The sequence below is a fragment of the Rissa tridactyla genome, chromosome W (genome assembly GCF_028500815.1).
Source record: "Rissa tridactyla isolate bRisTri1 chromosome W, bRisTri1.patW.cur.20221130, whole genome shotgun sequence".
Classification (NCBI taxonomy): domain Eukaryota; kingdom Metazoa; phylum Chordata; class Aves; order Charadriiformes; family Laridae; genus Rissa; species Rissa tridactyla.
The window spans coordinates 16,737,303-16,764,278 of NC_071496.1; the positions used below are offsets into that span (position 1 = coordinate 16,737,303).

At 42.5% G+C, this 26,976-nt stretch overlaps 1 protein-coding gene across 2 annotated transcripts in view; it reads right to left on the reverse strand.

Moving 5' to 3' along the window:
• Positions 1 to 26,976, reverse strand: part of LOC128901933 (zinc finger SWIM domain-containing protein 6-like) — a 160,044-nt gene that overhangs the window by 38,200 nt on the left and 94,868 nt on the right. The gene's annotated exons all lie outside the window — the stretch shown is intronic.

A 26,976-nucleotide genomic window follows, 5' to 3' on the forward strand; every position in this document is an offset into this window, starting at 1 on the left:
ATTTTCAAATTGAAAGTTTTTTCTCTAAATCAGCTGTCTCTTCATCAGTGTGAACTTTGACAGAAGCATGAAGACATCTGAAAGTAGTTTAGCAACAGTTCATTTGCTTATTAAGAACATGCCTTATACACTACAAGAGATTTAAAGAATATGCTTAAACTATGCAATCTTCATTACAGGCTCAAAAAAAAAAAGAAGAAAAAAAATGCAGCTGGTTCTGCCAGGATAATAGAATTCTCATATTCAAGTATTCTTTTGATAACAAAGAATGCAAAATGGATACCGAAGAGCACAGACCATCACATTACATTCATTCCTAAAGTAACTCAGTATGTTGGTATGCCACAGCACAGGAGCCAGTGGAAACAGCTTGATCCTTAAGGTTGCAAGTCTACTGCTATTCAGGCACACATGGAATGGGAAATTAATATCAAAGAAATCTGAAAACCACAACAAAATAAGATATGGTACAGTGCAGAACACCAAAGAGATACTACACTAATACAGTAGTTACATACAGTAGAGCATGCTGTTCTGTTGGGTTTTTTGTTTGTGGTTTTTTTTGGGTTTTGTTTATGGGTTTTTTTGGTTGTGCTTTGGTTTTTTCTTTAAGTGTCCAAAACTTGCCATGGGAGTCAATAAAGCCAACACAGTTTTTAAAAACTTATTTTAAAATCAAATCATATGACTTTCTTTAGACATGCTCTTCAACATGCTTCACTCCCCAAACACAGTCAATTTATAGAATAGAATCATAGAATGGTTTAGGTTGGAAGGGACCTTTAAAGGTCATCTATAGTCCAACCCCCCTGCAATGAGCAGGGACATCTTCAACTAGATCAGGTTGCTCAGAGCCCCATACAACCTGACCTTGAATGTTTCCAGGGATGGGGTATCTACCGCCACTCTGGGCAACCTGTTCCAGTGTTTCACCACCCTCATCGTAAAAGATTTCTTCTTTATATCTAGTTTGAATCTACCCTCTTTTAGTTTAAAACCGTTACCCCTTCGCCTATCACTACAGGCCCTACTAAAAAGTCTGTCCCCATCTTTCTTATAAGTCCCCTTTAAGTATTGGAAGGCTGCTATAAGGTGTCCTTGGAGCCTTCTCTTCTCCAGGCTGAACAATCCCAACTCTCTCAGCCTGTCCTCATAGCATAGGTTCTCCAGCCCTCTGATCATCTTCATGGCCCTCCGCTGGACCCATTCCAACAGGTCCATCTCCTTCTTGTGCTGAGGACTCCAGAGCTGGACACAGTATTCCAGGTGGGAGAATACTCCAGAGAAGAGTAGAGGGGTAGAATCACCTCCCTCGACCTGCCACGCTTCTTTTGATGCAGCCCAGGATGCAGTTGGCTGCAAGCACTCATTGCTGGCTCATGTTGAGCTTCTTGTCCACCAACACCCCCAATCCTTCTCCTCGGGGCTGCTCTCAAGCCATTCTCCACCCAACCTGTATTTGTGCCTGGGATTGCCATGACCCAGGTGCAGGACCTTGCACTTGGCCTGGTTGAACTTCATGAGGTTTGCATGGGCCCACCTCTCAAGCCTGTCAAGGTCCCTCTGGATGGCATCCCTTCCTTCAAGCGTATCGATCGCACCACACAGCTTGGTGTCATCGGCAAACTTGATGAGGGTGCACTCAATATGCATCCTCTTGTGCCCAAAAAATGAGTGGCCTTTTCCTTTTCTGCATCTCAGAAACACCAGTAGAAGCAAAGGAAATTCACTTGTGCTCTTCAGAAGCTCCATTATGCATGCGGTACATCTAAGAGGCAGGAAAGGGAAGAGATACCCCAAAGTACCAAAATCCTTTAAAAACTTCTTTGGTTTAAAGAGGGAATATATGTCAAGCATGACTACACTGCTAGCAGTGATTATCTCAGAAATCCACGCTATTTTTATGCAAATGAAACACAAGGACAAGTGTCTAATAAACCCCACACAAAACACTTAAAATTTCAATAGATCAACTGCACCCTGCTCACAGTGACTTCAGGGTGAGCTGCATGCACATCTGAGATGTCACCCAGCTTTTACAGCTGCCCGATTCCCTGCAGAAAGAAGAGTGAGAGATAAAACTCCCCCACTGAGAAGAGAATGGAACAGAAAGAGGCTGTTCCAACTAGGCTCAGCTCCTGTAGTGCTACAAAGGCTACCATTTGGGAGAAGGAAGCATACTGCCAATGACCCCACACTCTTCAGCCTATTTGAGTTTCAAGTTTTTGTGTGTGTGTGTGTGATCTTCCCCTCCCCCCAGCATGTGTGCATTTGCCTGTATTCATTTGTTCCTCCTCCTTCTCCCCAAGCGCCTTCCCCCTCCCCTGACATCTACGCCATTCGGGCTCTTTCAATTCACTGGTTCCTGTCCTGCTCCTATCTCTTAAAAGTCTGAGGAAAGTGTTCACTTGTGCCCAGATTTTACCACATGCCAACTGGAAGGAGCCTGGAGGATATTCTTCCTATTTCACTCTGATGCTGTTCAGTGGAAGCCCTCATAAGCTGGCCCATAAATGTCACCACCAACCTGAAAGCTTACACTGGCCTCAAACGAGAGATTCTCGATTTTCTACCTAACGGATCCTATATGGGGAAACTGTTGATCATACTTACCCCTTACTACAGATAAGGCTTATGGAAAAATGAAGGGCAGCTACTTGTAATTAATTAGTGGGGAACATATCTAAATCCATTTCTAGTGACTTCAGCCTGGAAACTGCTGTTCGCAACAGCCTATACTCAAAAAGAAGTTTCCCAAAATACATTCCTGTCATTCTCAAGTAAGTTTACCTGTTTGACTAGATTTAATGATGTTACCAATGCCACCCGCAATACGAACAAATGTCTCATTAAATGGAAAAAGAAAAAAGCAAACAGAGAATGTGTTTGTGTTTATATATTCTGTTTTTCTAACACAGCTCACTTTTTCCTGTCTCCCTTTCCCCAGGCACCAGATATCTTTTCATACTGGATCTCAGAAGGCTGACACATCATCTCTTCCCCACCAACTAAACCAAAAGTAAAGTTCTGATTTGGATCCCTTGACTGTGACCCATGTCTTTCCAATATGAAGCTCCTCACAGCACAGTGGCAAAATATCACAAACCAATATGCAAATTTTTTACCCCCAGAAGATAACTGAAAGACAAGTCATGCTGTGATTGCAATTTGATATTAATTTCACAAGGGAATGAATATTAGAACTGAGAAATTGCCTGTTTTAGTTCAACACTAATCCTTTTGACCTGAAAAAAGCCAGCTTTGCCAAAACAGACCTTTGGTTCAAATAGCCCTCTTTTTGAAAATGCATGGTTGTCATTCATCTTTAGTGTGCCTCGCACCACAAAGAAATTACTGCTTTACACAAAGCATGCATGCCTTGTACATACAGGGGAACATCAGTACTTTTGTATTTCTCAGTAGACATCCATACCTCTGAATTCATGAGGGAGAAAGGAACAGCATGCCTTTACACAGATTAGGATTTAAACATGCAAACTGAAAAACATTAAGTAGTATTCAGTCACTGTAAAAGTAGGTGTTGTAAATAATTACACATCTTGTGTATGCATGTATTAATGTTCCAAAGAAAGTGCAAGGAATGTATATGCTCTTCCAAGAGATTAAGCATTGCTCAGTTTTCATAACTCCCATTATATTTTACTCTTGTCCCAGTAAATGGGAGGGTGGTGGTGGAAACAGTTTCAGTGGGGGCTAGGGCACTGAGCATGACTGAAGATCCAGCATACAATTCTGTTTGACTGTTTGATTACAGTCTTCCCAAGAAATCTGCTTTTCCTAGAAATATTATGCTATCTTGTCATGGCTGCTGTGTAGCAGCCCTGGTTTGGGTCAGCATTTCCTCATTTACAATATCTGTGTAATCAGTGGCTGAAACTTGGCCTTTGCCTTGGAATTTTACATTTAATATACTTAAGATCAATCTGTTCATTTGCAAAATTATGCAAAGAAAAAAAATATGCAAGAAACTGATGCACGTTTGACATGTCTTTGCTCTTACCATTAAAGTATGTCTCTCTCTTAAAAAACTAAACCCCATAAGCTACCACATTAGTAACATTTGATTATTTCAAAAAAGGTGAAGCCAGGTAATCAAGATCATTCCCTTTGTGCAACAGGCAAATCAGCTTCAGCACTTGCTGAACACTTGCCACTGTGCCCCATTTGAGCCTAATCAATTCTATTATAAAAGCATCATTTTTCAGCATTGGAAGTGCCAGAATAGTAACAATAATAGGAGACTATGACCCCTTTAAAATAGAAGAATCAGCAAAGGATTTTAAAGTGGTTTACATCTGGTTTTTAAACACATACGTACTTTCACTGGGACAGTCACTTGGAAATCTCAAAGAAGGTAGCGTATGATATTTATTGCTTCTCAACAAGAAAGACAAGTGCCTTCAGAATGACTGGCAAAGTCACCTCGCTCCTCCAGGAACGGAGAGATCTCCATTAGAACAAAGCATAATCAGAACTCCCACTGGAGAATGCGCCAATTAAACAGTTGGTTTTACGGAATAGTGAAGATAGGCAAAGCACTTCATAGAATCATAGAATCTTCATGGTTGGAAAGGACCTTTGAGATCATCAAGTCCAACCATACACACACAAAAAAAACCAAACCCCTACAATCTCTGCCGCTAGAGCATGCCCTGAAGTGCCACATCTAGACGTTTCTTAAATACCTCTAGGGATGGTGACTCAACCACCTCCCTGGGCAGGCCGTTCCAGTGCCTGACCACTCTTTCAGTAAAGGAATTCTCCCTAATGTCTAATCTAAACCTCCCCTGCCGCAACTTCAGACCATTTCCTCTGATCCTGTCATTATTCACCTGGGAGAAGAGGCCAACACCCACCTCCCTCCAACCTCTTTTCAGGTAGTTGTAGAGGGCAATGAGGTCTCCCCTCAGCCTCCTCTTCTCCAAGCTAAGCATGCCCAGCTCCCTCAGCCTCTCCTCATATGACCTGGTCTCCAGACCCCTCACCAGCCTGGTAGCTCTCCTCTGGACACACTCCAGCACCTCAATGTCCCTCTTGTACAGAGGGGCCCAGAACTGAACACAGTACTCGAGGTGAGGCCTCACCAGTGCCGAGTACAGAGGCACGATCACTTCCCTACTCCTGCTGGCCACGCTATTCCTGATACAAGCCAGAATGCTGTTGGCCTTCTTGGCCACCTGGGCACACTGCTGGCTCATGTTAAGCTGGCCGTCCACCAGCACCCCCAGGTCCTTTTCTGCTGGGCAGCTCTCCAGCCACTCTTCCCCAAGCCTGTAGCGTTGCTTGGGGTTGTTGGGACCGAAATGCAGGACCCGGCACTTGGCCTTATTAAACCTCATACAGTTGGCCTTGGCCCATCGATCCAGCCTGTCCAGGTCCCTCTGTAGAGCCTTCCTACCCTCAAGCAGATCAACACTCCCACCTAGCTTGGTGTCATCTGCAAACTTACTGAGGGTGCACTCAATCCCCTCATCCAGATCATTGATAAAGATATTAAACAAAACTGGCCCCAAGACTGAGCCCTGAGGGACACCACTGGTGACTGGCCGCCAAGAGGATTTCACCCCATTAATCACAACTCTCTGGGCACGGCCATCCAGCCAGTTTTTAACCCAGCGAAAAGTACACTTGTATATGCCATGATTCGCCAGCTTCTCCAGGAGAATGCGGTGGGGGACGGTGTCAAAGGCCTTACCAAAGTCCAGATAGACAACGTCCACAGCCTTCCCCGCGTCCAGAAGGCGGGTCACATGGTCATAGAAAGAGATCAGGTTGGTTAAGCAGGACCTCCCTTTCCTAAACCCATGCTGGCTGGCCCTGATCCCTCGGCTGCCCTGCACTTGCCCTGAGAGCTCACTCAAGATGATCCTCTCCATGACCTTTCCTGGTACCGAGGTCAGGCTGACAGGCCTGTAGTTCCCCGGATCCTCCTTCCGACCCTTCTTGTAGATGGGCGTCACATTAGCCACCCTCCAGTCATCTGGTACCTCCCCTGTTGACCAGGATTGTTGATCAATGATGGAGAGAGGCTTGGTGAGCTCTCCCGCCAGCTCCCTGAGTACTCTTGGGTGAATCCCATCCAGCCCCATAGACTTATGAGTGTCTAGGTGCAGAAGCAGATCACTGACTACTTCCTCCTGGATTATGGGTGGGTTGTTCTGCTCTCCATCCTTATCTTCCAGCTGAGGAGGCTGAACCCCCTGGGGATAGCTGGTCTGACTGTTGAAGACGGAGGCAAAGAAGGCATTAAGTATCTCAGCCTTCTCCTCGTCCTTGGTTGCAACTTTCCCCCCTGCATCCAGTAAGGAATGGAGATTCTCCCTGGTCCTCTTTTTGTTGATGTATTTATAAAAGCTTTTTTTGTTGTCCTTAATGTTAGTGGCCAAGTTGAGCTCCAGCTGGGCTTTTGCCTTCCTAATTTTCTCTCTGTATAACCTAACGAGATCTCTGTACACTTCAGTGCTGTTCTCTCCTCAGTAAGAACCCCAAGGAAAAGTACTCTTGGCATTCAGTTGGATCCAAGTTGTAATTTTATTCATAAAAAGAATTCCTTAATGCACTCTGGTTTCTCTATGCAGCCTTCAGAAAAAAAAAGGCTTGCTATGGGTGCTGTGTTTCTTGGAGAGCAGAATGTTTCATTTTGCTATAATTCATTCTGTTACTGAATTAAACTTTGATGTACTGGTCTTGACAAGTGCTTCATGCTGATTGTATTCTGTATGATAGTATAATCACTCCCCATGCATTTTACACTAGCTGATTAATGCAATAGATTACCTGCAGCACTGACAGCAAGAGGGAATCATTGCCCTTCTGCACACTAAACTTTGAATGTGCATTAGAGGGAGTGGAGGTGTAACCCAGGGACAAAAAAAAAGTGTCTAATTCCTTAAGTTTCCCTTTCTCTCTTCTGCATACCTCTGCTCCAAGGGTTAAAGGCACGCTTGTATTGTGCTGAAAGGAAACAGGTATTTAATTTTTGAGATTCTATTCTAAGCTATCATCAAACTCCTGCTCCCGTCTTCCTACGTTTTCAACTTTTAGCACAATGGAAAAAGGAACTAACCGAGCATTTCTGTCATTTTGCATTAGCCCATTGTTCTGGGTTATGCCTTTTTCAGTTTGTTTTAAAAACTGCTGCATCTTTGTGTACATTGACATTTGGGTTTCATAGAAGAAGATAAATTTGCTTGAAAGGTGCAGTTTAAAGTATTATAGCCTGAGACTACAATCTCCCTAAGAGAGCTTTAGGTATCTGTCACGTCCATTAGATGCCCCTCTATGCACTTATAGTACCCTAAAACCTATAATCACCATAGCAAGTCATGGGCTATTGGTCTACAAAGCTAGGGGAAAGTATAAAGCACCTGGAAATGAATCTCACCAATTAACTTCCCTAATATCCACAAAACTATTAATTAATTTGTTCACAAACAGACAATTGAAGGTAAAAACATTGCTAATACTAGCACAAACAGTACAAAAATACTCCTTTATGAATAACTTAATATGATTCTTCACAATTTTAAGTAGTTGCCAGCATTTACAGCTAGGCAGTGAACACAAACTATGTTCCTGCCCCAAAACAGAAACTAGATATTTTATCAAATATTTTAACTGGTAATACATTCTCAGCAGCCACAGTCTATTTTCAGAGACTGACCATTTTCAGAATAATAGTTAATGTGACTGCTAACTATAAATACACTACTCTACCTCTACTTAAATCTATCATAAAGATGAATTAATTCCCCTGAGTTAATTTTCTTAGGAAGATACAAAACTGGAAAGTTTGAGAAGTTTGTCGAACAAAACAAGATATTCATAAAAGAAAGGGATGAAAATACATCTCATTTTTTAAGAGAGTGGAGCAAGTGCGAACACTCCCTTGTATGGTGGGAAAGGTCAGGAAAAAAAAAGTATGATTGCTATAACTATGTTCACAGAAGGTAAATAACCCAATATAAATGGCCATAAGAACACATTCTGATTGTCTAGTCTGAATTACTTCATGCTCTAAGATTTCCTGAGTTAATTTTGTCTTCAAGTCCAAAAGCGATGGTTGAGTTCCTACAAAAACAGCATACTTCAATTTTTAAGATTTCCAATACGAGAATCTAGCACAGCTCCTGGTTAGCTGATCTACTGCCTGGCTACCATGATTAAGCTTATTGCAAAGTTTTCTAGTTAAATTTGTCCAGCTCCAATTACAATTTTCATCTACCTTTTGTTTGACTGCTAGAAGTGTCTTCACTATCAAATTTTTAGTCTATGTAGGTCTCTTAAATCATGAAGGAGATCATCCTCTGTTGTCTTGCATGACAGGCCTGAGCAAACTGAGATTCTTGCATCTCTCCCTTTAGATTACTTTTCCAATTTTTCAGTTATTTTTCCAGTATCCATTCAAGACAGAAAACTGGAAAATATCACAAGGCCAGATTGCTGGACTGCAGAAATCAGTGAAGATTCAGTAATTCCTCTCCATAGATCTATTACTTCTCTTTAGCTCTGGTATTTACTAGAAGTGGTATCAAAAAATTAAATGGCAGGTTAACGTTATTGAAGTATTAAAAATAGAGGATGCTAAGTACCAGTTTGGGCTCGCAGTAAAACTCTGACCTTAATCTTGGAAGTAACGACTCTATAGTTAGGGCCACAATGAGTTTTGTACCAGCTCCAATACACAACAATTTTTTAGAACATTTATAAGTAAATCAGTTCAACAGCTTAGAAATAAAAACTTCAAAAACTGTTTTTATGTGGGTACTTGAAGAAATTTGGCTCCTACTGTAAAAGTATTTTCCATCCAACTGAACTAAATGGAAACCCAAACTTTCTGTACGGCATTAAAAATAACCCCCTGTGGCGGTGTGCTCTCCCCTTTTCCCCTTTTGTGCTCTCCCCTTTTCCCCTGTGGTTACTGGGGTCCAGGAGTTTTCTTAAATTTAGGACCTGATCCGGCAGATACCCCCCATTCTATCACCAGCCGAGTAGCTTATTGGGCGGGAGGAATCGACACCATGGAACGGGGTGAGCCCACCATAATCCCCATCAAATCTCTAAGTGAGTTATCCACAGCCGTCACAAAAGCCGCTTGCATACAAGCCATGCACGATCGAGGACGCCACGATGTCCCACTATCTGCTGCAGTAGATTTTGCAATATTAAAGCCACTGGTCAGAGGAGCCCCAGCAATTCTTAAACCTCACCTAGTTGCAAAATGGGATGAGATTAGAAGAGATACCGAATTTAATACACAGGGCAATTGTCCTCCCAGGCAAATCCCTACCTGGGCAGAATTAATGCACAGCATTGTTAACTACTGCCATGAAATGGGCTGGGATGACAGTGCAGCAGTTGAAAAACAAAGCCAGAAATCCCGGGGAGGAGATCACAAAGTAAGACCCGTGAAACAGGGAACAGGAGTTAAATCAAAGGGAAATAAAAACTTGCAAACAGAGTCTCAAGAAAAGAGGAATGAATTGTGGAGGAAAGCATTAGCACTAGGCATTCCCAGAGCCGCAATTCAAGGTCGGCCTACTGGCATTATCTTGAGTCCGATTGAAGCATTCCTGAAACGAGATAGCGGTGGAAACAGAGACTGTATTTCAACTTCTTTAAAGGAGGATAATCCCTTTCTCCCTCTTAAGGAGGAATTGCGGGACACCAAGTCAAAAAACGAGTAATGTCCGGAAGGCAATTGGGCCTGCCTGTCCGGAAAGTGGAGGCTTATCAGTGGATAAGTGATGATGGCCCATACATATTAATTCCAGTTGGTCCTCGAAGACAATTAGTAAAGTTTTTAATAGATACAGGAGCACAAATTTCGATATTAACACAACAAGATGCCGAGAAGCTGGGCGTGTGATCCGGACGGCAAAGAGTTAGAATTACAGGTGTGAATGGGGGAACTGATGTATGTCAAACTGCTAAGGTTAGTTTATGGCTCCCAGGCGAGAAGCGCATATCGTCTACTCGCTTTGCAATTAAAGTTCATCATGAAAATATTTTAGGTTTTGATATTTTAAACGGCCGAACCTGGTGTCTGCCGGACGGCAGCGTGTGGTCCTTCGGCTCAAGCACTGACCTTAACCTGTGCAGAAACCGGGAAGCCGCAGTGCGGGTGCTCCGCTCAGCCCCTGCACTCCCCGAGTCAAAGATTACAAATGTACCGCAGTACCCGATCACTGCTGAGGCACGAAAGGGCATTTCTGAAGTCATAGCTGATTTAGAGAAAAGACAAATTATCTCCAGAACCCACTCCCCGTATAACTCACCCGTCTGTCCGGTTCGGAAACCTGATGGGAGGTGGCGTTTAACAGTCGATTACCGCCGTCTAAATGCTAATACAGCCCCGCTAACGGCCGCTGTACCAAACATTGCAACTTTAACAGCTACTCTGCAAGCAGCTGCACACCCATGGATGGCAGCATTAGATGTAAAGGATATGTTCTTTATGGTTCCCTTGAAGGAGAAGGATAAAGAGAAGTTTGTTTTCACTTGGGAGGGAATACAATATACCTTTAACGGACTCCCACAGGGGTATAACCATTCACCCACAATTGCTCATGCCGCGCTTGCCGAACTTTTGCAGACAGTCTCACTCCCCCAAGGTGTAAAACTGTATCAATATATAGATGATATTCTGATTGGAGGAACTTCTCCTAAGACAGCGGGGGAAGCAGCAGCAGCAGTGTGGCAAGTACTAAATAAAGCAGAAATTGAGGTTCCACCTGGAAAATGTCAGGGACCAAGTAAAGAAGTAAAATTTTTAGGTACTTGCTGGATATCGGGCAGTGCTGTGATTCCTCCAGATACCTTAAGAAAAATCAGAGAGCTGCAAATGCCCTGATGAAGGAAGGAGTTATAGCAATTAATGGGAACTTTAGGATATTGGAGGAAGCATGTGCCTGGATTTTCTATAATTTCCAGTCCATTATACTCACTTTTACGGAAAGGCAAATCCTGGGAGTGGAGATCAGAACATAACGAGGCAGTAAACACTCTAATCGAGGAATTAAAACCATACCAGTCACTGGGACCAGTACACCCCCGCGACCCTATCATAGCCGAATGGGGTTTCGCAGAACATGCTACTTATTGTAATCTGTTCCAAACTGGCCCCGATGGACCAAAAAGACCTCTATTGTTTAGCTCAACTGCATTTAAGGAAACAGAACAACGGTACTCTGAATGGGAAAAGGGACTTTTGTCTTTAGTCCGAGCAGTTAAACAAGTTGAGAAAATACATCAGGGACAACCTGTGCAAACAGAAGGACCCTTTAATTTACTAGAAGCAATCCTCAAGGGGACTGCTCCCCCAGAAGGAGTTGCACAAAACCCCACTATCAGAAAATGCTATGCCTACCTAACAGGAGTAGCAGAAAATATGCAATTAACTGAGGGACACACCAAGGCTTCCAAATTGCAGATGCCAGTAAACACAGACCCTTTAGCGTTACAACAACCTTTTAAACCTTCACCCATTCTGGATGCACCACCCCTTACTGAGAATACTCTGACGGAAAACATTTGGTTTACAGATGCTTCTGCGAAAAGAGTAAATGGTAAATGGCAATATAAAGCTGTTGCATTAGATATTACCTCTGGCAAACAAGTAGTAGAGGAAGGTGAAGGTAGTGCACAAGTAGGAGAAATAAAAGCAGTTGTTTTGGCGGCACAGAATGGAGCAAAAATTATATATGTAGACTCTTCTGCTGTATGGGCCGGTGCCACACAGTGGCTCTGTCAATGGGAAACCTTGAACTGGGAAGTAAATGGATCCCCAGTTTGGAGAAAGACAGACTGGTAACTATTGCTGGATATAGCCAGAAAAACACCTTTTAGGATTGGATGGGTTAAAGCTCATGCTAAGGATAACTCAACCTGCTACGAATCAAAAGGTGGATGAGCTAACCAAAATTAGAAAAATCACCTTAGATTCGGAGTGGTATCGATTGGGAGAATGGTTACATCAAAACTTAGGCCACACAGGTAAAGAAGCACTTTACTTTGCTGCACAGAGTAAAGGCTGGCCTATAAGCCGTAAAACTTGTGAAACTATTCTTACAGAATGTCCCCAGTGTAGACTGAGATTGCAGGCAGATCATCCTGCTAAAGCACCACCTCTACATATCAACAAAGGGAAAACTTTATGGTCTACATGGCAAATTGATTATATTGGACCATTCAAATCCTCCGCAGGATATCGATATATCCTCACAGGAGTGGAGGTCGTCTCTGGCTTGCTTGTGGCCACTAAATGTCAGAGAGCTGATGGAAAAAATACAATCCGAGGATTATCATTATGGTTCTCAAATCTACCTACTCCTGATGTTATCCAAAGTGATAATGGCTCACATTTTTCACGTAAAGAAGTACAAAATTGGGCAAAGCAAGAGGGAATTAAGTGGATATTCCACACTCCATACTACCCTCAATCAAATGGAATGATAGAAAGAGATAATGGTTTATTGAAAAAAAACCTCAAACCACATAAGGCTCAATGGGATAGGAGACTTTCCAAAGTAGTCCATCAATTAAATAATCGATATGGGCCCACTGGAAGCCCTGTAAGCCGAGCATTCTTTCTAAAAACTGAGCTCAGTGTCCCATCCAAAGAGGAAAAAGAATATCCGACAACATTACAGCCAGGACAGCCTGTGATGGTCAATTTGCCAGCCATAGGTATTCTGCCTATGACCTTAACTAAACCTCGTGGCCCACGTGCCTGGGAAGCTACCGATAGTAGTGGTGCAAAACACAGAATTAGCGCACGATGGATTTTTCCTTCTTGTTAATGGGGTAACCTGTTCAGACTCTCCCCACCGAAACAAGTCTTTGTTTTCTCTTACAGCAGCCTGCAGGATGGCAAAAGGAAGTGCTGTGTTCGTGTTAACATTCCAAACCTCAGCAATGCTGCTTCTAACCTGTGGTCAAAGAACTCTAGAGCGGCCATGGTCTCAAGCTCGTGTTAAGTATACCGGGAGTATGGGAATAGACTCTGGAAAGGGAGACTTAAATCTTTCCACTGTGGTCATGCATGGAAACAAAGTATACTTAGAAAAAGAACGGAGCTGGGATACAGATGGAACTAATGGAGTTCTCCGACTTCAGGGAACAGCAGGGAAAAAAATTCAAATAGGGTGCCGGATGATCAATGGGTCTACCCATGAGAAAGCATCTCAGATTTCAGTGTACAGCACTGTATCAAACCCAATAATCAATGGTACGAAACAATGCGCCTCTGAAAAATTGGACTGTTGGTACAATTTTACCTTAGTACAACCTGTTTTTGTAGTCTGGCTCTGGGCTCGCCATAGTGTGGGGCTATCATTTAAATTCAAAATTGACATTACTGAGCCTCATACGACAACTTCCACACTGATTGTAAATGATGAGAAAACTCTATCCCCACAAATTTCTGAAATTGGACCATATGTGATCAAATACACAGGCCAACAACGAGTGTTATTTAATCCATCATGGTCTCTTAAACGAGTAGAATTAGTGATGCAAATTAACATCTCCACCATCAAACCAGCCTGTTCATCATTCCCGAGTACATCCTATGCAGGATGGTTAGCATGGTTACATGGGTGAACATTCACCTCTCCAAGACGAACAAGGAGAGATGCGACTGGTATCATAGGGACAGGACTGGGAGTCTTAAATAGCATAGATGCTGAAGTACTTGCAAATAAACTAAGCACAACAATAAGTGATTTAAACAAATTGGAACACCCATTGTGATCCTCCCTATTAGCACTGGGAACTAACCAATGGCTCTTATCTGATGTGTTGCCTCAGTGGGAAAGAATTAGTAAGAGGGATCACCAATTGATTGTGGATGCCCTTGGTGTAGCCCAAACCAATGTTTCTCTAGCTCTTAGTTGTATCCAAGCTCAGCTGTGGATGCAATCTACGGTAGCAGCAATTGTACGAGAGGGTGAAGAAGGTACCTTACCCACTGAAATTCAAAAAGTAATCTGGGATAATGCAACTGAATTTGAAAGGGAATTTCAATCCTGATGGTATTTAGTCAATTTTACTTACAACCCCATCAACAACAAGGCTACAGCTTTTGTCCTAACAATACGCAATGCCTCGGTATACACCATATACCCAATCATTGCACTAGGATTAAATCACAATGGAACTATACTCTATCCATTAGAACATAGAGTGTGGGCCCAATGGAATGGGAACAAATGGCAGACCGTTGATGTTAATGCCTGCGTTGTACGAGAACAACAAGGATTTATTTGTGAGAGTAACACCATCAAAGCCCAAGATGTTTGTCTTGACACTGAACAGAATGTTTGTCATTTTGAGATACATCTTGATGAAAATCCTGAAACTGTACTTATATATGTTGGAAAAGGATGCGTTTGTATGAGAACCCTTTGTAATACTATACTTGTAGATAATGTCACTGTAGGTACAAGTAATCACTCAAATGTTTGTATTTGTAATTTCGCTAAAATTATGGGATGTGACTTCAATTATTTAGCTCCTGTTACGTCTTATCAGTTGCTACAATCTAATTATACATTGATTCAAGATTTGTTGACTACACCTATCGGAATGAATCTTACATTGGTGAAGAAACTACTACAGCATGATGACCTGCGTCAGCTGCTAGAACGAATTCGAAATAATGGACACAAAACTTTAATCACTGCTCAGTATGATACAGAAGAGATACACCGTGTCTTTGAAAGAGTGAAAAAGGATGGAGAACACCATTGGTGGGAAATTCTCCTTGGATGATCACCAACAGCAATGGGACTGTTTAATTGTATGCTTCACCCAGTTGTGATCTTGCTAGTTCTAATTTTAATATGTTTGTTGCTTATAGTTATGTTGTATATAAAAGTTTGGTACTTGACCAAACAAATAACCCAACTTCAACCACCCAAAACATACAAATTAACAAATAACAAATAGCAGTGCTTCACTGTCTACTTACCGTGAATCTCTAAGCGCACAAGCTATTAGCATACTATTTATGGCACAGCGGCAAGAGGTGACCGCACCACCACTCTGTGAAGGTAAGATGAATTGTCTATAGTCACGGGGTGGAGTGTGGTGGTGTGCTCTCCCCTCTTCCCGCCCCCCCCCCCCCCCCCCGGCTCCTGCTCAAGCCATGGCCATCAGCGGGAGTTGTTATGAGTTGCACTTGAACTGTGGGAGATGGCTGGCAACATAACCAAAACACTGTCTGGAGTGGGAACCTAGGTATCTTGTTCCCATGAGAATATGACTATAGGTCAATTATCTTACTCCATAAATAGCGGACAGCCCAAGAGCCCTTTGAGCTCTCCTGCACGGCAGCGGGCTGCACGACAGGACCTCCCCTTGAGTGGGGACGCTCGCTTAAGGTTCTTCTCCTCGAGGTTGAGAGATTCCTTGCCGCAACAGATTCTCGGTAAGTGACTAATAGCATGCTAAACTTTGAAATCTTAGCTAAGTGATATAAAGGGTAGGTTAAAGGTTGGACTCGATGATCTTAAAGGTCCCTTCCAACCTCAGCAATTCTATGATTCTATGACTGATTGCGCATATATAATCCTTTAGGCATAAACCGTTGACCAAGTCTGGGACTAGGATTGGATCCAGCCGCACCTAGACTCCTCTCTCAGAAGGAGTTTAGAAAGCAAGGGGGTCCTTTCTGAACCTCGTGACTCAACGGGAGGGTCTCCCTGACAGCTTGTCTGACCCTGGCCTCTATGCAGTAAATAATCAAGTGTACCCTGGCATCGAATCTCGTAAAACACTGTCGCATTCACTACTAACTTTGTTAAATCACTGTTTTATGTTAATAAACATTTCACTGCTTCTCTCTTACAAGTGAAGTTATTCACTCCGCCCACAACACCCCCTCAAGCTATGCTTATAGACTAAAGTTAATTACTTTCACCATTATTCCTCAAATTCGATAAATGCAGTTTAACCACATGAAAGAATATTCTCTTTGAAAATAGCTCCCACTTACTGTCATACTCCAGCCTCATATACCCTCAATTTCAAATACCACTATGGCACATGCCAATAATCTTCTACTGTTTGTAATGAAGGAGGAAGGAAATCATCATCAAAAAAGATGGACAGAACCTATCTTTGCACAACAGCAGCCTGGCTTCATTCACCAGGGAAATTAACTTGACAACAACAGTTGAGACAATCCAGGTCCATGGCAGCAATTTCTTTAAGTTGTCATCAATAACTCAGGCCTTAGAGGAGCAAAACTGTCTTGTGATGCTAACTCAGAAGTATTGTTAATTTAGTGCCTCCAATAGCATAAATCATTCAAATACACTGACATATATTAACAGCTTATTCTGTGAAAGAGATGTAACCTTAAGTGCATGAACTGAAGGCACGCATCTTTTGTAACTGTATGGCAGCCACACCATGGCAGCTAAGACTAAGCAAACCGACAATAAGAAAAGGATTATCAATTAAGCAAAGTCTACTGGATATGACACAGTTGTAGACACAAGTATGCGCAAGATATCATTCCACCCATAAGTCCCACAATGAAAGAACAAGGGAAATGGTGCAAAGCATGGTGCATCCCACCTCCTTTGAAACATGGGCATTCCTACAGCTTTCATTTCAAGGCCAGAAATGTAATGTGCAATTGATTAATCTAAACTATGAAATTTGAAGGTGCAGGGCATTTGTACTGTCCTTAGCTTTAAGGCAGAACATGATTCAATTAGAACTTTGGATACCCAAAGAAATCATGTAAATACAGAAATAAGCTTGGCACTCAAATTTCAAAATTAGAGCCTCGCTGTACCATTTTTGAGATACCATAAAATATGGAGAAAAGTGACTGTTTCTACTGCACAGTGGATTCTAAAAAGGGATTGCATGAAGTACACAGCTCCAGAAAAATGGTATTAGAACACAAAAACTGTAATGAATGCATAACTTTAGTGATTCTTTTTCATGGCAGCCCTGAAGTGGTCACCAAATCTGGCATCAGGAAGGAATTTCTCTAGGGGCATACTGGCAACAATCCTAGCTGCTTTTGTCCTTTTTTCCCCTCCCTTAAGCACTAAGCAGAGATAATCTGTTTAGAACAGCTGGCATGTCCCAATCATACAAGTTTTTCTCTCTAATTGCAAAAGGAACGAAAGCCTGAGATAGAAATATAGATGGAGAATAGCTTCATTTAGTTAAGGTTAAAAGAATCTAACTTGGTATTTTTTAGACATGAATATAAACTTTCATCAGAAAAATACAGAGTGGTTTCCGAATCAAAAAAACCATTATTTAATGTAGGAATGTGTCTGAGAGAAAATGGTCACGTGAGCCAGCCTCCCTACTATGAGAGATTAGATTAAGAGCAAAACAGGTGGTAGAAGATGGAATTAGTACATGGGAAAAACGGGAACTGAGAAGGTAGAAAACATGTTGTGCTAATGACTAAGCAATTTACTATGCGAATTCTTGTAACCAATCTGATCTGTGAATGAACTGCATGGACAGCGCGTGAACAGAGACTGTAAGCCAATCATATAGCTGCCGCTAGCGTGTGCTCTTATTGCCTGTCTATATATACTCTGTGAAAACTTGAATAAAGGGAGAACGATCATACTCATATTGAGACTCCATCGTTACTCCGGGTCCGTCTCCCACTCCAACATCTGGTAGCAGAGGATGGTTCAGCGCGACTGAGTTCTCCGAGACTGCGGTAAGCAGCTAGAGGAGGGGAGTGGGAAACTTCGGCTGGGAGACGTGCTGCTTGGGCGCATCAGCGGGAGCAGACAACGGCATGAGGTCGCTCCTCACCTCCCAGGCGCAGCTATGGAAACAGAAGCTGCGGCCACGCTACTCGCTGGGATCCTCTCTAAGAGAGGGATTGAAACACCAGCGAAACTGTTGCTCAAACTGATTAAGCCGGGGCAGGAGATGGGGCAACAAGTAACAAAAGAAGAAGGGGCTGTATTAAGACTTCTCCTGCATATCCCCTCTAAGAGAGGGGTGAAATACGATGAGCGTATGCTCCGAAGGTTGTTAACCTGGTGCAGAGAGAACGGATTCACACTAGAGCCCCAGACAGCTTTTAAACCAGAAATATGGGAGGCTGTTGGGAAAAAAACTGTGGGAAGTGATAAGTAAAGGAGACAAAGAGGCATCACCGTTAGCGATGACATGGTGGTTGGTTTTATCGACCTTACAAATATGAAGGCGGAGCGAGCCATAGCAGCCAAGGCTTTTGCAGCGTTACAACCCATGGGAGGGGGATCGAACAGGCCAGGTCCGAAGGTCTGGGACGATCCCCTGCTGATCCCCTCTGCTCCACCTCAGGCCGAGGGAGGAGGCAGAACGTCAGCAGAGCAGGACAGAGCCGGAGCTGTTTGCTCCTGCCATTGCCTGCCTCACCCCCTCCCCTCCCCAGTCGTCTCCCTGAGATAGAAGTGCTGTTTTTGTATGTCTGCTGTGTAAGTGCGTGTGGGCGCCAGCTTATACCTGCTGATCAGCATCTGTGCCTACTATTTGCTTTTTGTTGTGTGCAGTGTCGTTAGGTGACTCCCCTTGAGCAGGTGTTCTGCCCAGTGTGGTACTGTTCTCGTATGCAACTAGGGCTGACACTCCATCAAGTGAAGAAGTTTGTATATACACAATGTTTAGACATAAGGCGAGCGTGCCCCAGGTAGATACACCAGGATGGGCTGTAGAACCGATGGAAGTCCTGAAATATTGGGGGAGTTTTCACCAGCTGACACGTTTACACTCTCGGGAACAGCTCGCCCGTGCAGGGCGTATCGCTGGTTGTTTGTTGTTTGTCTATAAGGTCATGGTTGATTGGGAAAAGGAGTTGAGACAAAGTCTATAGGATGCTCTGTAGGAAAATTAGAAACTTAAGGAAAAATGAGAAACTGAGCTCTTGCTGCAAAGGCAGACTTTTATGTCAGTCATAAGTGATGAAAAAAAAAAAAGAAAAAACAAAAAAAGAGGAAAAAAAAGAGGGGAAAAAAAAAAACAACCAAAAACCAAACAAAAAGAAACCAAACAGGAACAATTAGATGGGAAATGTGCCACGTTAGCACAAAAGTATGCCATACGCATTATGAGAAAGCATCAGAAAAAGAGAAATAGGACACCTGATTCAAAGCAGTACCATAGAGATATGTTTTTGGTTTTTTCCTATATGTGTATATGTTCTTGCATGCCTTAGTAGATTGCTCTGTGTTATACCCTGCGAGACTAAAATGAACCCCAGCAGAAGCGGTCTCTTGAGCAAGGGGGTGGAATATGGGAAAGCAACGGAAGATTGGCAAGGAGGATTGTAAATACACTCAAGGGACTCGCACCTGGGTGCTGGAAAACACATATATCACACCAATTGTTATTCAGTCTTGGGTGCTGGCAAGAAAAACATTTGGATGACATAAGCCTCTAATGGACTCACAGACACCTTATCTAGCTGCTTGAGAATCTTGGCCTGTTGTGGAAGAAGATCAAAGCACAGTACCAGCAAGAACAGGGAGTCCGCATGCGCTCTTGCTAACGAGGACTCTTTTGCTGCCAAGGATTCGTGATAACAAGGACTCTCTTGCTGCCAAGGCTAAGTTTAACAATGCTACTAGTACCGCTATTTCTGAGTTATTGCTAGATGTAGATAGTATTCGATATGCGATGTTGCAAAACAGAACTGCTACTGATTTTTTGCTTTCAGCTCACAGACATGGTTGTCAAGATTTTAAAGGACTGTGTTGTATGGATCTAAGTGACCACTCCAAATCCATCCATGCCCAGTTGCAGGAACTGCACCGACCGAACCAGCAACTTGTGGAGACCACTGGGTGAAATCTCTTTGCTGGATGGACTTGGGGGTGGGGTTGGTTGAAGCAAATTATACTCATCGCCGGTGTGGAAGGAATTTGTCTGTTATGTTTAGTATGCTGTTTGCCGTGTTTAATAAGCATTATACGATCAGCTGTAAATGCCGCTTTGCATCGTACCCTTGAACGAGTTGTAGAATATGTTGCTCTAAAAACTATGTGTGTATCCATGAGAACCTGACCTTCACAGAAGAAGATAACAAGAAGGGATTACAACAATGTAGTCATGTATCAGACAGCTGCTGTTAGCAAAGCTGGATCATGAGTTTGGTGGGACTCGCTGCATACACTGGCCACGCGTGCAGCGACTCTAGCCTGTACTTTTCTACTCGATCCAGTGCAGGAGAGTCTGGTGGGACTCGCTGCGTGCACTGGCCATGCATGCAGCGACTCTAGCCTGTACTTCTCCACTCAATCTGGTGCAGGATATAAGGGGGCTGTCTCGGGTCAGAGAGGGGGAGAGAGACATGAGCACACTTTGAAGGTACAGGGGATGCCCTGAAGCACTGTGTCTGCCCCCGCCCGCCCCCCCCCCCCCCCAAAAGTTCTATGTTTATTAACCCCAACAGCTCAGAAGGCATTACAGCATGTTGCAGATAAGATATAGTCGACTACTGCTGCAAGACGCATTGAACACCTTCCTACAAGAATTTCAACTTTATGCCCTGATAGAACAGTGGGATGATGCACTCGCAAAGGGCCTGACTGCGTTAGAGTGGGTATTTTTGCCACATACCTTTTCAAAACCAGTAACTATGATGATTGAAATGTTACCGCGATTGTTTTCCCAGGGTCGTTTGTGCTGTCACCAGCTTTCTGGAATGGATCCAAGCCACATACATGTCCCCATCAAAAAGGATGACCTTGACCCTTGGTTATCACAATTTGACATGTCGTTGCAAAAAAAAAAAAAATATTCGTCCTTTACATGATCAGCTAAAAGCTCAAATACTAAAGATTCAAGACTTAATGAACCACAATGTATTTGAAATAGTACAAAAGGATTTCTCGTGGGTAAATCCAAAGAAATTGGCTTTCTGGGCTAAATTTAGGAATCTGGGTATTTATTGCCTTAGCAGGGTTCTTTTTGATTCTGTTTTTAATTGTGTTTAGTATATAACCTGCTAAGAGCGTCACAACGAGTAGAAGCACGAGTCATGGTGACCTTGTTAATAAATGGTCTGGTGTTAAACAAAAAAGGGGGAGATGTGGCAGATCTACGAGCAGAGGCCTGCATACGGCCAAAGACACAGTGAGCAGACCACACAGTAACCACAGAGCCAAGAGAACAGTTCATACCTTCACTCCATCCTGTGACGACCATATAACATTTTCGAATCTCGGACAAAGAATAGGGCTAAGTATTCTTCCTTCACTAGGAACAGCAACGGCATTAAATATGTTGAATAAGATAGGGTGTTGGGCAAGTAAACAGATAAACCTTACAACTGAAATCCTATCTAGCTTGCTTACTGATGCTGATAGCATTCGGCATGCTACGTTGCAAAATCGAGCGGCTATTGATTTTTTGCTGTTAGCTCAGGGTCATGGGTGTGAAGATTTTGAAGGTATGTGTTGTATGAACCTTTCCGACCACTCATCATCCATTCATAAGCAGTTACGGGATCTGAAGGATAACATGTCCAAATTAAAAGTGGTCAAAAATGGTTTCGATGATTGGTTAAGCTCATGGGGTATAACGGGACGGTTATCAGACTTCCTAAAACAAGGGCTCATGCTACTGTTGGTTATATTATTATTGATTATGGTAGCCTCGTGTGTTCTCCGCAAAGTGACTGACATGATAGAAAATGCCATGCATAAGGTCTGGCTTGCTCAAGAAGAAAAAGGGGGTATTGTAGGAATGTGTCTGAGAGAAAATGGTCACGTGAGCCAGCCTCCCTACTATGAGAGATTAGATTAAGAGCAAAACAGGTGGTAGAAGATGGAATTGGTACATGGGAAAAACGGGAACTGAGAAGGTAGAAAACATGTTGTGCTAATGACTAAGCAATTTACTATGTGAATTCTTGTAACCAATCTGATCTGTGAATGAACTGCATGGACAGCGCGTGAACAGAGACTGTAAGCCAATCATATAGCTGCCGCTAGCGCGTGCTTTTATGGCCTGTCTATATCTACTCTGTGAAAACTGGAATAAAGGGAGAACGATCATACTCATATTGAGACTCCATCGTTACTCCGTGTCCGTCTCCCACTCCAACAATTTAACACTCAATCATTAGTGTGCTCATAGCAAAATGGTAATTAAATCTCTCTTAATTGATCTATAATGATTCCTTGCCTAAACTCAACATTTAGAATTAAGTTTTAGATGAGGAACAAAGTGTTACTAATAAAAATTTAAGCATGATTCTTCAGGAAATACAATGTACTATTTCTCTGCAAAACATGATCTTGTAAAATGACATTTTAGTTTTAAATTTTAACACAAAAATATATCACTAAACAGAAAATGTCCAAAATAGCAGCAAAAGTGAACTCAAAGCAGATCATCAGGCTGTTCCAACAGTTAAGAAGCAGCCCACAATAGGGCAAAGTGCTAGTGAAAAACTACTATGACTAAGACTATTAGAACTAGTAAGGCAAAGACATATTATTCCACTCAGGAAATACCTTAGAGAACAAGCCATTTAGTATGCATAACAGAAAGGAGTGTAAGCACAGCACCCAGAAAAGCTTTATCCCATGAATGAGGCTCATGGCAATATCATAAGAGGTTCCTACACTTAAAAACTTTAAATACCAATAAACGTTTGAGATAGACAGGAGAAGCTTATGCATTAAAATGTGGAGAGCACACAGTTGGAAGTTCTCCTCAACTTCATGAAATACGAGAACCAACAGAGATTAGGATCAGCATGAGGAAAACCCAGAACAAGTTTGCCAATTTTATCCATTGCCCTGCCTTGCAAGAGCTCTCTGGATATACCCTCTTCCCCATGTGTATCGGGTCTGGCTGGGATGGAATTAATTTTCCCCATAGCCCTCATAGTGAGGGCTTTTTTCAAGACTGAAAACACCCAAGTCCCTCAGCCTTTCTTCATAACAGAGGTATTCCAGTCCCCTAATCATCTTGGTAGCCCTTTGCTGCACCCTCTCCAGCAGTTCCCTGTCCCTCTTGAACTGGGGAGCCCAGAACTGGACACAGTACTCCAGGTGGGGCCTCACCAAGGCAGAGTAGAGGGGGAGGATGACCTCCCTCGACCTGCTGGCCACACTCCTCTTGATGCACCCCAGGGTGCCATTGGCCTTCTTGGCCACAAGGGCACATTGCTGCCTCATGGTCATCCTGTTGTCCACCAGGACTCCCAGGTCTCTTTCCACAGGGCTGCTCTCCAGCAGGTCAGCCCCCAACCTGTACTGGTGCATGGGGTTATTCCTCCCCAGGTGCAGCACCCTACACTTGCCCTTGTTGAATTTCATAAGGTTCCTCTCTGCCCAACTCTCTGGCCTGTCTAGGTCTCTCTGTATGGTGGCACAGACTTCCAGTGTGTCAGCCACCCCTCCCAGTTTTGTATTCCATACCATATGACCTCATGCTCAGCAATAAAAGCTAAGAGAAAGGAGAAGGAGGGATGACATTAGTTTTTAAGAGGTTTGTCTTCCAGAGCAACCGCTATGGGTACTGAAGCCCTACTTCCCGGGAAGTGGCTGGACATCGCCTGCTGATGGGAAGTAGAGAATAAATCGTTTGTTTTCCTTTGCTTCTGCATGCGGCCTTTGCTTTTGCTTTTATCTTTACTCACGAGTTCTTTTCCATCTTATTTACTCCCCCTTGTCCTGCTGAGGAGGGAAGTGATAGAGTGGCTTGGTGGGCACCTGGCATCTAGCCAAGGTCAACCCACCATACCATGACACAGCCATCATATTTTTGTTCCATAAGAAACTAATAATTGACTCACAAAACAGCTGTTTTTAAATATAAAGCTGTTCTTAAATATAAAAATGGAGGAAATCTACTAGAAATGTTTGTTTTGAAACATGCAAATTATGTAAAGTTTCTTCACTGTGAAGGCAAACAAGAAGATATAAAGATATTGAAAATGGTAGTTCAAATATATATCTGATCCTGTAATCTACGTGTTGACAAGCTGTTTGGCTCCCACACTCCACCAAGTAGTAGATACTTGTCTTAGACTCTTCTACTTGACTGCTTTCATCAGGTTAAGCATCTGGGATTTAGTTTAACAGTTTCAGCTTTATTAAGCTGTTACAAGAGCAGCCCTGCTTTGATAACAGTAGCCGCTCCAATTATGGCTTGGTTTAGGGTTGACAAGTATAACGATTCATTCGTGGCACATGAGAAGCAATAAAAGGTTGTTTTGCATTACAGCTTTAAAAATGTGGGCACTTTTTAACTTTAATTTGTCACTTAGCTTTGGCTAAGAGGACATTTAAATTGCAGTAAAAGGCAAATGGGGCTTTTAGTTTAAATGCAATCCCCATATTTAAATGACCTGTAATGGCGCAGTGTTCGAGTGGGAACACTATTGTTTCACAGTGGGCCCTGATGGTGACATGTGACATTTGTATTCAGGTCCTGTATTATCCATGTGGCTAAAGGGCTTCCAATTTCATTTCACATCCAGAAGCCTGCAGAAAACACTAATTAACTTGCAGATCCCATTTGCCAACAAAACTCAGCCTCTTTTCAATGTCTGGCATCTGGCAGTGCTCAACATTTAACTCCAAAGCAGAGCCTCACAGCCATTGTGATTCCTGAACTGGGGCACAAAGTCAAATTTTCCCCATTTATTAAGGAAATTTTTTCACTTTTGTAGAGAACAAGAAACTTTTACTTAATTTTTGATGGATGAATATTAACAAATTACTGCTGTAGTAAGATTGCATTGACCACTTTTTCCCCTCTAGAGTACAAAGAAGGTTAACTGACCTTTTCTTCAAATCTGAGATTGCAGTTCAACAGGCATCAGAAGATATTTACTGTGCATTTCCATATTCCTCCATTTTACCAATGCAATTTAAATAAAAGAAAAAACTAAGGGGCTTCAGATAGTTAATCATTCTGATATACTGAAGTTTTTCAACCATGGTCACCAAGAGTTAAACACATAAAGATCAGCACGTGAAATTTACCTACCTAGACACCATTTAAACAGCAACAACATGAAGAATTCCAACTCCACTCTAAACTCTGGAAAATGCATTCATGTATTACTGTGGCAAGTTGGAAGTGTTCACCAGCGCATCACTGAAGCTGCATCTAAATTCTTCTAGCATGAGAAGTATATGAGCAAGTCTCATAGCTTTGAACTGTAATCTTAATCTTTCCAATACTACACCTTTGGAGCATTTAGCTCAACCTATTCTTTGATGTACAATAGGGGAATCTGATGAGCATAATTATATTCTTCCTCCTGATCTAGAGGCTTTAAAACACAAGAAAAAACCTTACACATAACTAGCTATTTAACTTGAGGCCTCTGAATCATAAATTGCTTACAGAATTAGGACTTCGTATTAGAAAATTGCCAGGCTCATACTTAGATGTGAAGTATTTAATTTTGTTTTTTAAATCAGCATCTTTAAACATACAAACCCAATCTGACTTCTACTGAATTCAACACAATTTGCCATAAACTTCAGCAGGAACTCTAATCAGAGCCCGATGTGTCCTTCCAGTATCCTTGGCCAATGTCCAATGCCAGGCAGGAAGCATCAGTTAAGTTCTAATTGAAAGGCTCAAGTCACCCAGTCAAGGAGCAAAGCTTTAGTTATTTAAGTATGCTTAAAAACCTATGCCAAAATGGAACTGACAAAGTGGCCATATGCCTAGTGGTTGGCAGACAGCATACCAGTGCAAGCAAGCAAGCTTTTATGAAGATTCTATATTTACATACTTTACATGTCCTAAAAATCTCCATAACTACAATGTTGCTACCTATCTGCGAAATAAATGAGATCATAGATAAAGCATTTTTTTAAGGCATACATATATGCCACTCCCAGATTACTCTGAACAGATAACACAAAAAGTTAAGCATGTAAAGGCCTGTCCAACTCCCTTTAGAGATATTTTAATTCTGACATCCTAGAAGATGACAAGAGAGGAAACCAACATTATTTTAGAACATAATGATACCATCGCCCCCTTAAACCCAATGTTTGAGTTCTCTCCCACTACTGTCACAGACCAAGGGTCGCCAGGGACATCCTGCTCTTCCTTCTGTAGTTTGCTATTGTAACTCTGGTCTCCCTTAAAACCTCCTTCAACTTTTGCACATTCACATGAATGTTTCACCTGGAAAAAGGGATGTGTTTAACTAGAGTGAAACTCAAGGTGAAATCCTAGCAAAACATGGCAGCAGCTTCTAATTTTCACACAAGGTAGAAGTCAAGTTGGAGACATTCATCCAATTAACAGAAATTTTCTGGGAACTTGCTAAGCACCAGTAGAAGGAATCCTACTGGTGTGGGGAAGAAATGGAGAGGTTAGCAACATAAACACAAGCTGGTGGTGAAAGAACCAAGTCAAGTTCTATCCTTAGCCTACTGCACACCTGAAGCAATTGAAATGTATTTGCAATTGAAACTGTGGTATATGATCAACATATTTTGATACTGTTAGAGGAGACAGAGCAGTTCAGGACTGAAACAACAGGGCCTGCCTCAGATTGCAAATACAGCAGCTGAGGTAGTGGCAAGGCTGGAGGTTGCACTGGGGCTTTTTGGGAGTGGCAACTACAATTCTGATTAAACAGAGGTAAACTAATCAATTCAATTAATCTAAAATATTGCTTATTTGATGCTGCAGGCAGAGAGATTCCACCTTCAGATAGGTGCTGTCAAGAAGATGACATTAATATGAAACTGATGAAACAAGAAGAGGAGCCACTAAAAAAAATTAACAAAACCTTTTATGTTTATTGGCAGCATGTGGTAAGACTGCTACAGGTAACAGATGGAGAACACATTTCTGCCTCTCCCACCACCTACCAGCTCAACCCACATAAGCAACGAAGCATGAGACCCTCCAATTTTCAGTATGGTGGGATGCAATTTTGCTGTGTACATGTCCAGCTTGGCAAAAAGCATTATGCCCCAGCAA